Source organism: Girardinichthys multiradiatus, chromosome 19 (genome assembly GCF_021462225.1).
Source record: "Girardinichthys multiradiatus isolate DD_20200921_A chromosome 19, DD_fGirMul_XY1, whole genome shotgun sequence".
Classification (NCBI taxonomy): domain Eukaryota; kingdom Metazoa; phylum Chordata; class Actinopteri; order Cyprinodontiformes; family Goodeidae; genus Girardinichthys; species Girardinichthys multiradiatus.
In genome coordinates this window covers 26,354,495-26,366,142 of record NC_061811.1, presented here as the reverse complement: position 1 = coordinate 26,366,142, position 11,648 = coordinate 26,354,495, and the positions used below count along the sequence as shown (strand labels likewise).

Here is an 11,648-nt window from a genome sequence, read left to right as displayed (position 1 = left end):
GTTGTATCCCAATATGTGGATGATATTTTTCACTATGTCATTTAAGGACTGATAACATTTCATCTTCTCCTTACACTCTAAAAAGTACATTAGTCTGTTATTGACCATTTATTTTCCATTATTTTACCTCAACAAGAAGTAAGAGCAATTGTTCTATAGTTTCCTGCTAAATTCTTTTCCAGATTTAAAGATTTGGATAATAATTGCTTCTTTCCATTTGCTTGGTAGTTTTCCTTCCTCCAATAAATTGTTATACAGGTCCTTCTCAAAAAATTAGCATATTGTGATAAAGTTCATTATTTTCCATAATGTCATGATGAAAATTTAACATTCATATATTTTAGATTCATTGCACACTAACTGAAATATTTCAGGTCTTTTATTGTCTTAATACGGATGATTTTGGCATACAGCTCATGAAAACCCAAAATTCCTATCTCACAAAATTAGCATATCATTAAAAGGGTCTCTAAACGAGCTATGAACCTAATCATCTGAATCAACAAGTTAACTCTAAACACCTGCAAAAGATTCCTGAGGCCTTTAAAACTCCCAGCCTGGTTCATCACTCAAAACCCCAATCATGGGTAAGACTGCCGACCTGACTGCTGTCCAGAAGGCCACTATTGACACCCTCAAGCAAGAGGGTAAGACACAGAAAGACATTTCTGAACGAATAGGCTGTTCCCAGAGTGCTGTATCAAGGCACCTCAGTGGGAAGTCTGTGGGAAGGAAAAAGTGTGGCAGAAAACGCTGCACAACGAGAAGAGGTGACCTGACCCTGAGGAAGATTGTGGAGAAGGGCCAATTCCAGACCTTGAGGGACCTGCGGAAGCAGTGGACTGAGTCTGGAGCAGAAACATCCAGAGCCACCGTGCACAGGCGTGTGCAGGAAATGGGCTACAGGTGCCGCATTCCCCAGACCTGGGCTACAGAGAAGCAGCACTGGACTGTTGCTCAGTCGTCCAAAGTACTTTTTTCGGATGAAAGCAAATTCTGCATGTCATTCGGAAATCAAGGTGCCAGAGTCTGGAGGAAGACTGGGGAGAAGGAAATGCCAAAATGCCAGAAGTCCAGTGTCAAGTACCCACAGTCAGTGATGGTCTGGGGTGCCGTGTCAGCTGCTGGTGTTGGTCCACTGTGTTTTATCAAGGGCAGGGTCAATGCAGCTAGCTATCAGGAGATTTTGGAGCACTTCATGCTTCCATCTACTGAAAAGCTTTATGGAGATGAAGATTTCATTTTTCAGCACGACCTGGCACCTGCTCACAGTGCCAAAACCACTGGTAAATGGTTTACTGACCATGGTATCACTGTGCTCAATTGGCCTGCCAACTCTCCTGACCTGAACCCCATAGAGAATCTGTGGGATATTGTGAAGAGAACGTTGAGAGACTCAAGACCCAACACTCTGGATGAGCTAAAGGCCGCTATCGAAGCATCCTGGGCCTCCATAAGACCTCAGCAGTGCCACAGGCTGATTGCCTCCATGCCACGCCGCATTGAAGCAGTCATTTCTGCCAAAGGATTCCCGACCAAGTATTGAGTGCATAACTGTACATGATTATTTGAAGGTTGACGTTTTTTGTATTAAAAACACTTTTCTTTTATTGGTCGGATGAAATATGCTAATTTTGTGAGATAGGAATTTTGGGTTTTCATGAGCTGTATGCCAAAATCATCCGTATTAAGACAATAAAGGACCTGAAATATTTCAGTTAATGTGCATTGAATCTAAAATATATGAATATTAAATTTTCATCATTACATTATAGAAAATAATGAACCTTATCACAATATGCTAATTTTTTGAGAAGGACCTGTATAATTCTAATAATATTTTCTTATTCGTGTCACTAAGAGTGATCAGCATCCAATAAGGAATAAAGTCAATAACGATTTGATTTTGATCTGAAGTTGCTTTTTGAGATTTCTTTACTGCCTTATTTCATTCGATCAAAGAAAACTTCTTCAATCTGAAGTATTTCGATATTTCTCTGTAATGTTATTTCACATCCTCTTTTTTTCTATATTGTTGAGATTCCCTGTACTGTGTATCCTTGCAAATGTTTTAACTAATAATTCTGATTGACTTTTATTATAATTAATATTTTCATTGTCTTTCATAATAGGGAAGTAATAATCCAGACATTTTTATCTGTAACCCTGTCTAGTAGTGTATTTTTACCCTGTGATTCACAGTATTTTGTCCAATACTCCCTTTTAGCAGGCCTTAGGATTTTTCTAACCTCTGCCTGTTTCTTTTTGTAATTTGTTAGATTTTGGAAACAAATTATCTTTCTTAATGTCTTAAAAGCCTTGTTCCGCTGTTTTATTGCTAGTGTACATTTTCGTTTTCACCATGGTACTATCTTCTTTTTTGTCCCACTACCTTTAGGAATAGAGCTTTTTGGCTGCATTAATTATACTTCTGTCTGAGTTAAGTTTATTTATTGGTTTGTTTAAATCTAGATTGTTTATATTGCCCTCACTCAGCACCATAAACTTATTCCAGTCTCCATCCATCCATCCATTGTCTTCCGCTTATCTGGGGTCAGGTCGCGGGGGCAGCAGCCTAAGCAAAGAGACCCAGACTTCCCTGTCACCAGCCACTTGGGCCAGCTCATCCGGGGGAAGACCAAGGCGTTCCCAGGCCAGCCGAGAAACATATAGTCCCTCCAGTGTGTCCTGGGTCTTCCTCTGGGCCTCCTCCTGGTGGGACGTGCCCGGAACTCCTCACCAGGGAGGCGTCCAGGAGACATCCTAACCAGATGCTCGAGCCACTTCAACTGGCTCCTCTTGACGTGGAGAAGCAGCGGCTCTACTCTGAGTCCCTCCCGGATGATCGAGCTTCTGGCCCTATTTCTAAGGGAGAGCCCAGACACCCTGCAGAGGAAACTCATTTCGACTGCTTGTATTCGTGATCAATTCAATTTCAGTTCAATTCAGTTTATTTATATAGCACCAATTCACAACATGTTGTCTCAAGGCACATCACAAAAGTCAGGTACATACATTCCAATTAATCGTAACCATTGAACAGTGCAGTCAGATTCAGTTATTTATTCAAATTGGATAAAAAGTTTTTCTGTCTAAGGAAACCCAGCAGATTGCATCCAGTCAGTGACTTGCAGCATTCCCTCCTCCCAGATGAGCATGTAGAGACAGTGGACAGTCACTGGCGTTGACTTTGCAGCAATCCCTCATACTGAGCATGCATGTAGCGACAGTGGAGAGGAAAAATTCCCTTTTAACAGGAAGAAACCTCCAGCAGAACCAGGCTCAGTGTGAGCGGCCATCTGCCACGACCGACTGGGGGTTTGAGAGAACAGAGCAGACACAAAGAGAACAAAGAAGCACTGATCCAGGAATACTTTCTATGGGAAGGTAAAGTAAATGTTAGTGGATGTAGCTCCTTTAGTCGTTTCACCTAGAAAGAAAGAACAGATAAACTCTGAGCCAGTTTTCAAGGTTAGAGTCTGAAAGAGAGCACATACAGTTAGTTACAGTTAAGCTCAGTCAATCGCCATGTCTAGTAGAGAGAAAGGGTTAAACGCTAAAAGACGTGGATCATCGGTAGAGGGTGAGCATTAAGTTGTCGCCAGCAGAAGCTTGGACGATGCCCCTCTCCAGAAAGGTGTCACAGGTAGACACAGAGTCAGGTCAGGTGTAGCTTCTAGGAAGAGAAAAGATGGAGAACATAAAGTTAAAAGCTGAAATAACAACAAATAATGCAAAAATTGGAGAGTAGTGTGAGAATGTAGCGAAGAGGGTGAAAGTGGTCGTTATGTCCTCCAGCAGCCTAAGCCTATAGCAGCATAACTACAGAGATAGCTCAGAATAACCTAAGCCACTCTAACTATAAGCTTTATCAAAAAGGAAAGTTTTAAACCTAGCCTTAAAAGTAGACCGGGTGTCTGCCTCACGGACTAAAGCTGGGAGCTGGTTCCACAGGAGAGGAGCCTGATAACTAAAGGATCTGCCTCCCATTCTACTTCTAGAGACTCTAGGAACCACCAGTAAACCTGCAGTCTGAGAACGAAGTGCTCTGTTAAGAACATATGGAACAATCAGATCTCTGATGTATGATGAAGCTAGATCATTAAGGGCTTTATATGTGAGGAGGAGAATTTTAAATTCTATTCTGGATTTAACAGGGAGCCAATGAAGGGAAGCTAAAGTAGGGGAAATATGATCTCTCTTTTTAATTTTCATCAGAACTCTTGCTGCAGCATTTTGAATCAGCTGAAGGTTTTTAACTGCATTTTGTGGACATCCTGATAGTAAAGAATTACAATAGTCCAGCCTTGAAGTAACAAATGCATGGATTAGTTTTTCAGCGTCACTCCTGGATAGGATATTTCTATTTTTGGCAATGCTCTTGAGGTGAAAGAAGGAAAACCTAGAAACCTGTTTAATATGGGATTTAAATGACATGTCCTGGTCAAAAATAACACCAAGGTTTTTTACTTTATTATCGGAGGTCAATTTAATGCCATCCAGGTTAAGTGATTGACTAAGAAGTTTCTTTTTTAAAGTCTCCGTTCCAAAGACGACAACTTCTGTCTTGTCTGAATTTAGAAGTAGGACATTTAAAGTCATCCAAGTTTTTATGTTTTCAAGACATGCTTGTAGTCTATCTAACTGGTTGGGCTCATCAGGATTCATGGATAAGTAAAGCTGAGTATCATCAGCGTAACAGTGAAAATTTATCCTAGGCTGCCTGATAATTTTACCTATTGGAAGCATATATATAGTAAAGAGAATTGGCCCAAGTACTGAATCCTGTGGTACTCCACAATTAACCCTGGAGTTTAAAGATGATTTATCATTTATCATGAACAAACTGGAATCTGTCAGACAGATAAGACTTAAACCAGCCTAGCGCTGTTCCCCTGATCCTTACAGCATATTCCAGCCTTTCTCAGAGAATATTGTGATCGACTGTATCCAATGCAGCACTGAGATCTAACAGAACCAGTACAGACACAAGTCCATTATCTGAGGCCATAAGAATATCATTAGTGACTTTTAGCAGACCTGTTTCAGTGCTATGATGAGCTCTGAAGCCTGACTGAAACTCTTCAAACAGGTCATTGCTGAATAAATGCTCACACATTTGATTAACAACTATTTTCTCAAGAATTTTAGATAAGAATGGAAGATTGGATATAGGTCTGTAATTTATTAAGTCATCTCGATCAAGCGAAGGTTTCTTAAGTAAAGGTTTAATTACAGCTACCTTAAAAGCCTGTAGTACATATCCATTTACTAAGGATAAATTAATCATATCTAAAATGGGGCTGGTAATCAGAGGGAACACTTCCTTAAATAATTTGGTTGGGATTGGGTCTAACATGCAAGTTGAAGGTTTAGATGAAGCTAATATTTCTGATAACTCAGGAAGCTCCACAGGATCAAAGCAATCCAAACACAAATCAGGTTCTGCAGTTATTTCTAATGTTATCTCACTTGCTGAGGATGAAGTAATCATCTTCGGGAGTATATCAAAGATTTTCTTTTTAATAGAATCAATTTTATTTAAGAAGAATCCCATAAAGTCATGACTGCTGAGAGCTAAGGGAATGGATGGCTCAACAGAGCTATGACTCTGTATAAGTTTAGCAACTGTACTAAAGAGAAACCTGGGATTATTCTTCTTCTCTTCTATTAATGATGAGAAATAAGCTGTTCTAGCTTGGTGAAGTGTCTTTTTATACAACAGTAGGCTATTTTTCCAGATTAAGTAGGAATCCTCTAGGTGTGTAGAGCGCCATTTTCTCTCCAATTTTCTAACATTGTGCTTTAAAGTATGCAGATCTAAATTAAACCAAGGAGCCTGCCTCCTATGAACAGTTACCTTCTTTTTCAAGGGAGCTGCATTGTCTAACGCACTACGCAATGATGAAGTAACACTATGAACAAGAGAATCAATTTGTGAAGGGGCAGAAACAAAATTATTGCCCTCCACTGTGTTTTTCTGTGATAATGAGGAAATTAAAAGTGGAATAGATTCTTTAAAGGTTGTTACAGCATTGTCTGATAATGATCTACTATAATGAAATTTTCTTTCAGGTGTGGAGTACTCGGTTAAATTAAACTCAAAGGTTATTAAGAAATGGTCAGACAGGACAGGGTTATGAGAGAATATTATGTCTTTACACTCAATGCCATATGTCAGCTCAAGGTCCAGAGAATGAAGACAAAGGTGGGTAGGTTTGTTAATGTTTTGAGCCAAGCCAATTGAGTCTAAGATAGCATTAAAGGCTATATTTAAGCCATCACTTTCAGTGTCAACATGAATGTTAAAATCCCCCACTATAATAACCTTATCTGTATTTAAAACTAAATCAGATAAAAGGTCTGAAAACTGATCTAAAAATTGAGAGTAAGGGCCTGGTGGATGGTACAAAACAACAAACAGAAGTGCTTTTAGTGCTTTGCAATTTTGATGAGGAAAACTACGGATTAAATATTCAAAAGAGTCGTAGCTATTGATTGGTCTGGGACTAGTCAATAAATCGGACTGAAAGATGGTTGCTACTCCTCCTCGCCCAGTATTTCGAGGAATGTGAAAATTTAAATACTTATTAGGAGTTGACTCATTTATAGTAACATAATCCTCTCGCTGGAGCCAGGTTTCTATGAGACAAAATAAATCAATCTGATTTTCACAAATCAGGTCACTAACTAGCAAAGTCTTTGAAGAGAGAGATCTTATGTTCAGTAAGCCACATTTAATTGTTTTATTTTTATTTTTAGTCTGAGTTGTGTTTATTTTTATGAGATTTTCCTGATTTCCTCGTTTCAGATAATTTTTTAATCTATTGAATTTTGGCCGTGGGCGAGACACTGTCTTAATAGGGTAATGGGTGGATAGCAGTACAGAAGCTGCAGAGAGGAGTGTTAAAACTACGACCCTGCTTCCTGGTCTGAACCCTGGGTTGTCAGAGTTTTGGATAACTAATAAATTCGGCCAGATTCCTAGAAAGAAGAGCTGCTCCATCCAAAGTGGGATGGATACCGATCTCGTTCTTTCGTTCATGACCCAAAGCTCATGACAATAGATGAGGGTAGGAACATAGATCGACCAGTAAATCGAGAGCTTCTCTTTTTGACTCAGCTCTCTCTTCACCACGACGGACCGGTACAGTGTCCACATCACTGCTGACACAGCACCAATCCGTCTAACGATTTTCCGCTCCCTTTTTCCCTCATTCGTGAACAAGACCCCAAGATACTTGAACTCCGCCACTTGAGGCAGGACGTCCCCCTCGGCCCTAAATACAGGTCCTTCTCAAAAAATTAGCATATTGTGATAAAGTTCATTATTTTCTATAATGTAATGATGAAAATTTAACATTCATATATTTTAGATTCATTGCACACTAACTGAAATATTTCAGGTCCTTTATTGTCTTAATACGGATGATTTTGGCATACAGCTCATGAAAACCCCAAATTCCTATCTCACAAAATTAGCATATTTCATCCGACCAATAAAAGAAAAGTGTTTTTAATACAAAAAACGTCAACCTTCAAATAATCATGTACAGTTATGCACTCAATACTTGGTCGGGAATCCTTTGGCAGAAATGACTGCTTCAATGCGGCGTGGCATGGAGGCAATCAGCCTGTGGCACTGCTGAGGTCTTATGGAGGCCCAGGATGCTTCGATAGCGGCCTTTAGCTCATCCAGAGTGTTGGGTCTTGAGTCTCTCAACGTTCTCTTCACAATATCCCACAGATTCTCTATGGGGTTCAGGTCAGGAGAGTTGGCAGGCCAATTGAGCACAGTGATACCATGGTCAGTAAACCATTTACCAGTGGTTTTAGCACTGTGAGCAGGTGCCAGGTCGTGCTGAAAAATGAAATCTTCATCTCCATAAATCTTTTCAGCAGATGGAAGCATGAAGTGCTCCAAAATCTCCTGATAGCTAGCTGCATTGACCCTGCCCTTGATAAAACACAGTGGACCAACACCAGCAGCTGACACGGCACCCCAGACCATCACTGACTGTGGGTACTTGACACTGGACTTCTGGCATTTTGGCATTTCCTTCTCCCCAGTCTTCCTCCAGACTCTGGCACCTTGATTTCCGAATGACATGCAGAATTTGCTTTCATCCGAAAAAAGTACTTTGGACCACTGAGCAACAGTCCAGTGCTGCTTCTCTGTAGCCCAGGTCAGGCGCTTCTGCCGCTGTTTCTGGTTCAAAAGTGGCTTGACCTGGGGAATGCGGCACCTGTAGCCCATTTCCTGCACACGCCTGTGCACGGTGGCTCTGGATGTTTCTACTCCAGACTCAGTCCACTGCTTCCGCAGGTCCCCCAAGGTCTGGAATCGGCCCTTCTCCACTATCTTCCTCAGGGTCCGGTCACCTCTTCTCGTTGTGCAGCGTTTTCTGCCACACTTTTTCCTTCCCACAGACTTCCCACTGAGGTGCCTTGATACAGCACTCTGGGAACAGCCTATTTGTTCAGAAATTTCTTTCTGTGTCTTACCCTCTTGCTTGAGGGTGTCAATAGTGGCCTTCTGGACAGCAGTCAGGTCGGCAGTCTTACCCATGATTGGGGTTTTGAGTGATGAACCAGGCTGGGAGTTTTAAAGGCCTCAGGAATCTTTTGCAGGTGTTTAGAGTTAACTCGTTGATTCAGATGATTAGGTTCATAGCTCGTTTAGAGACCCTTTTAATGATATGCTAATTTTGTGAGATAGGAATTTTGGGTTTTCATGAGCTGTATGCCAAAATCATCCGTATTAAGACAATAAAAGACCTGAAATATTTCAGTTAGTGTGCAATGAATCTAAAATATATGAATGTTAAATTTTCATCATGACATTATGGAAAATAATGAACTTTATCACAATATGCTAATATTTTGAGAAGTACCTGTACAGTCTTTGGCGGGTGCTGTAGATTTTGGTTTGGATGGTTTTTATTCATGTTTTCTTCGCATATTTTTCAAAACTGTTACTCCCCTCTATTTCAGCCCTTTGATGGTATAAGTCTGGTGATATGTCCAACATGTCCTCCGATCCAACAGTCATTGCCTTGGATTTTGCATCAATGTAAAAGGAAGAGATGCCAATGGTTTCACACCAGTATTGCCACATGTGGGGTTGGACAGAGACTAGTAGAGGAGAAAGTTTTACATTCACTTAAATATCAAGCTATGCTATGTCATTACTATTTCGGTGTGTAATGGAAGCCTAAAGGTTCTGGCGGGAATAACTTCATCCTCAAGAGACATTTGTTCAACAGGTACACACAGCCAAGTAACTTGTGCATTTGTGACAACCTTTTGGGACGACTAACCACATTGTGGGGTTATAAGTAATACCTGTTTAGTTATAAGTTTATTGTGTATATTCAGTGGCGCGGAATAGTGGGGGGCCAGGGTACCATTTCACTTTTTACTTTTTCTTTTATTAAAGACAATTGGTTAATATGAAAAAAAGCAAAAAAAAAAAACGGTTGTTTTGTCAGCAGAAGTTCTGCAAAAACTGTTTAACCTCATAACGACAAAAGGAGGCAATGTTTTATTTTTTTTATTTTCTTTATTTTAATAAGAAAATATTACATCTAACACATCAAGTGTACAATGAAAACACCCCTCTTTATCACTATTCTACCCGTTCATGTTTCATTATAGGCCTAATGATTGTTCTTAATAAATTGTTGGGATTATTTGTGATATAATAATAGCCTGTAACATGAACATACTTGGTATTTCCCGGGCTATATTAGATTTCAATTCAGTGACGTGCGGTGAGGTCCATGACTGGTGAAGCCCTTAGAGTCGGATGTACAAATATATGAACCCAATATAGAAACTGATATTTAATTGTTTTTAACCCAGTTAAGATTTTGTTGTTTTAAAAGCTTTTAATTATGTTTTAATTAATTCTATACTGTTCAATACGACAGCAAGAAAAACTAAATATTTAATATAAGGTCAAATTTGATTATCTAAAATTATTTTGTATTTTCCGCTGATCCTGTGGATCCTCCATGGGTTGCAGGAGGAACTGTGACCCGATCCAGAGGCTGCGGGTTCAGCCGAACTGGAGCAAAACCACAAAGGAGCGTGTGAGGGAAGTCGTCCACTCCTGATGGCGGATCCTCCTGTGGACTCAGTGAGAACCACAGCTGGCCTGGCACTGCGCGTTTTCCCGTGTAGCGAACAGATGCCCTCTGCTCTGGCAACTTGAAGCACGCAGGAGGTTGTTGTGCTGCGTCATTATGATCCAGCTGCTGAAAATGTTCCTTCTGTTATGTTTTGCTCCTGCTTTTCTGGACTGTTACAGTTTGTTAAGCTGTGTCATCACTGTCCACAGCAGCAGGTTTGTCATGTCAGCCTCCGCCCTGATTTATCCTCCCTGTTCATTTGCACAGGGTGCCTCTGACTGCGTATTTACGCACTCGAAGCCTTTACGCTTCTGGGGTTACATAACCCCAGATTCTTTGAGAATAAGCACAGCCCTTTAAAGGTCTGGGGTTTACTGGTTCCTTAAGGCTGAAAAAAAAAACATCTTCTTTGGGAACCACTTGTCCGGTCTCATCATTTATACTGAGACCGGGGTGTGCTCCACTCAGCAGGTAACTGCGGTCAAGTGAGCCGACAGTCAGAAATACGCGGTCACGCAGCCGACACGAACTCTCTCTTAATGATTAGCTTCGCGCCAGAGGAGGGAACGGGGTTGGAGGATCTCTTCCGAGCGGGTTTTCCGAATGGACGAGGTAAGTTTCAGTCACTTCTCGGAAGCCTTTAAACCAAGGAATGGTTAGTGAAACTGAGTGCGGTGGTTTGTTGGACTCACGTTGGAGAGTGGGCAGGTTCGTTTGCTGATGTTTGGAAGATCCGGAGCTTGAGCGGCAGCCAGCCTTAGTGGGATCCGAGGAACATGCCAGGAAGGTAACGAGGACTGGGTCAGAACCGATGTCCTCCTCCAGAACCAGGAGAGAAGGTGCAGAGAACCTAGGACTCCGAGGCTAGGAGGATCACACAGGGGGTGAGTACAAGAAACTTCGATGTGTGGGAAATCACAACACAGAGTAATTCTCAGGGGGCCAGACTAGTTACCACTTAAGGCGAAGAAGTGCAGGATGCATCTCCCTCTTAAAGCTCCGGAGAAGATTGCAGATGGGAAACACCTGTGCCCACCTCACCAAGGTCCTTGGCTCCACTTAGTGACTGAACGGTTAACAAGTGACAGGAGAGAAATCCCCCAGAACCCCGACACATCCAGTATAACCATGGGAGTTGACAACACACTCTCTTCACATTATATTAAAGGGTCATCTATACTATAACCAGAATAAATATTTCATAATTTTACTGTCATACATAGAGAAGAGCGTGTTCAGTCTTCCTGGACCTCCAGTAATCCACTGACCAATACTGTGTCAGATGTCGGATACTGGATGAGCATTTTGAGGTACTTTGACCCGTTATTTCTCCAAAAGTCTACAGTAAAATTATGAAATATTTATTCTGGTTACAGTATAGATGACCATTTAATATAATCTGAAGAGATTGTGTTGTCACCTCTTATGAGTTTGGAAAAATACATTCCTGAAAGTGACACAAATGCCTATAATGGTGAGCATTAGTAGGTATTATTTCACCAAACATCCTCTGTG

General features: G+C 41.0%; 1 long non-coding RNA gene across 1 annotated transcript; it reads right to left on the bottom strand.

Annotated features, from left to right (window-relative positions):
- Window positions 1–9,542: 9,542 nt before the first annotated feature.
- Window positions 9,543–11,225, bottom strand: LOC124855787. The gene is made up of 2 exons (XR_007035151.1): window positions 11,089–11,225; window positions 9,543–10,997 (listed from the first exon to the last, which is right to left on the bottom strand). It is a non-coding gene; the product is annotated as an uncharacterized LOC124855787 (long non-coding RNA).
- Between the last annotated feature and the right edge of the window lie 423 nt (window positions 11,226–11,648).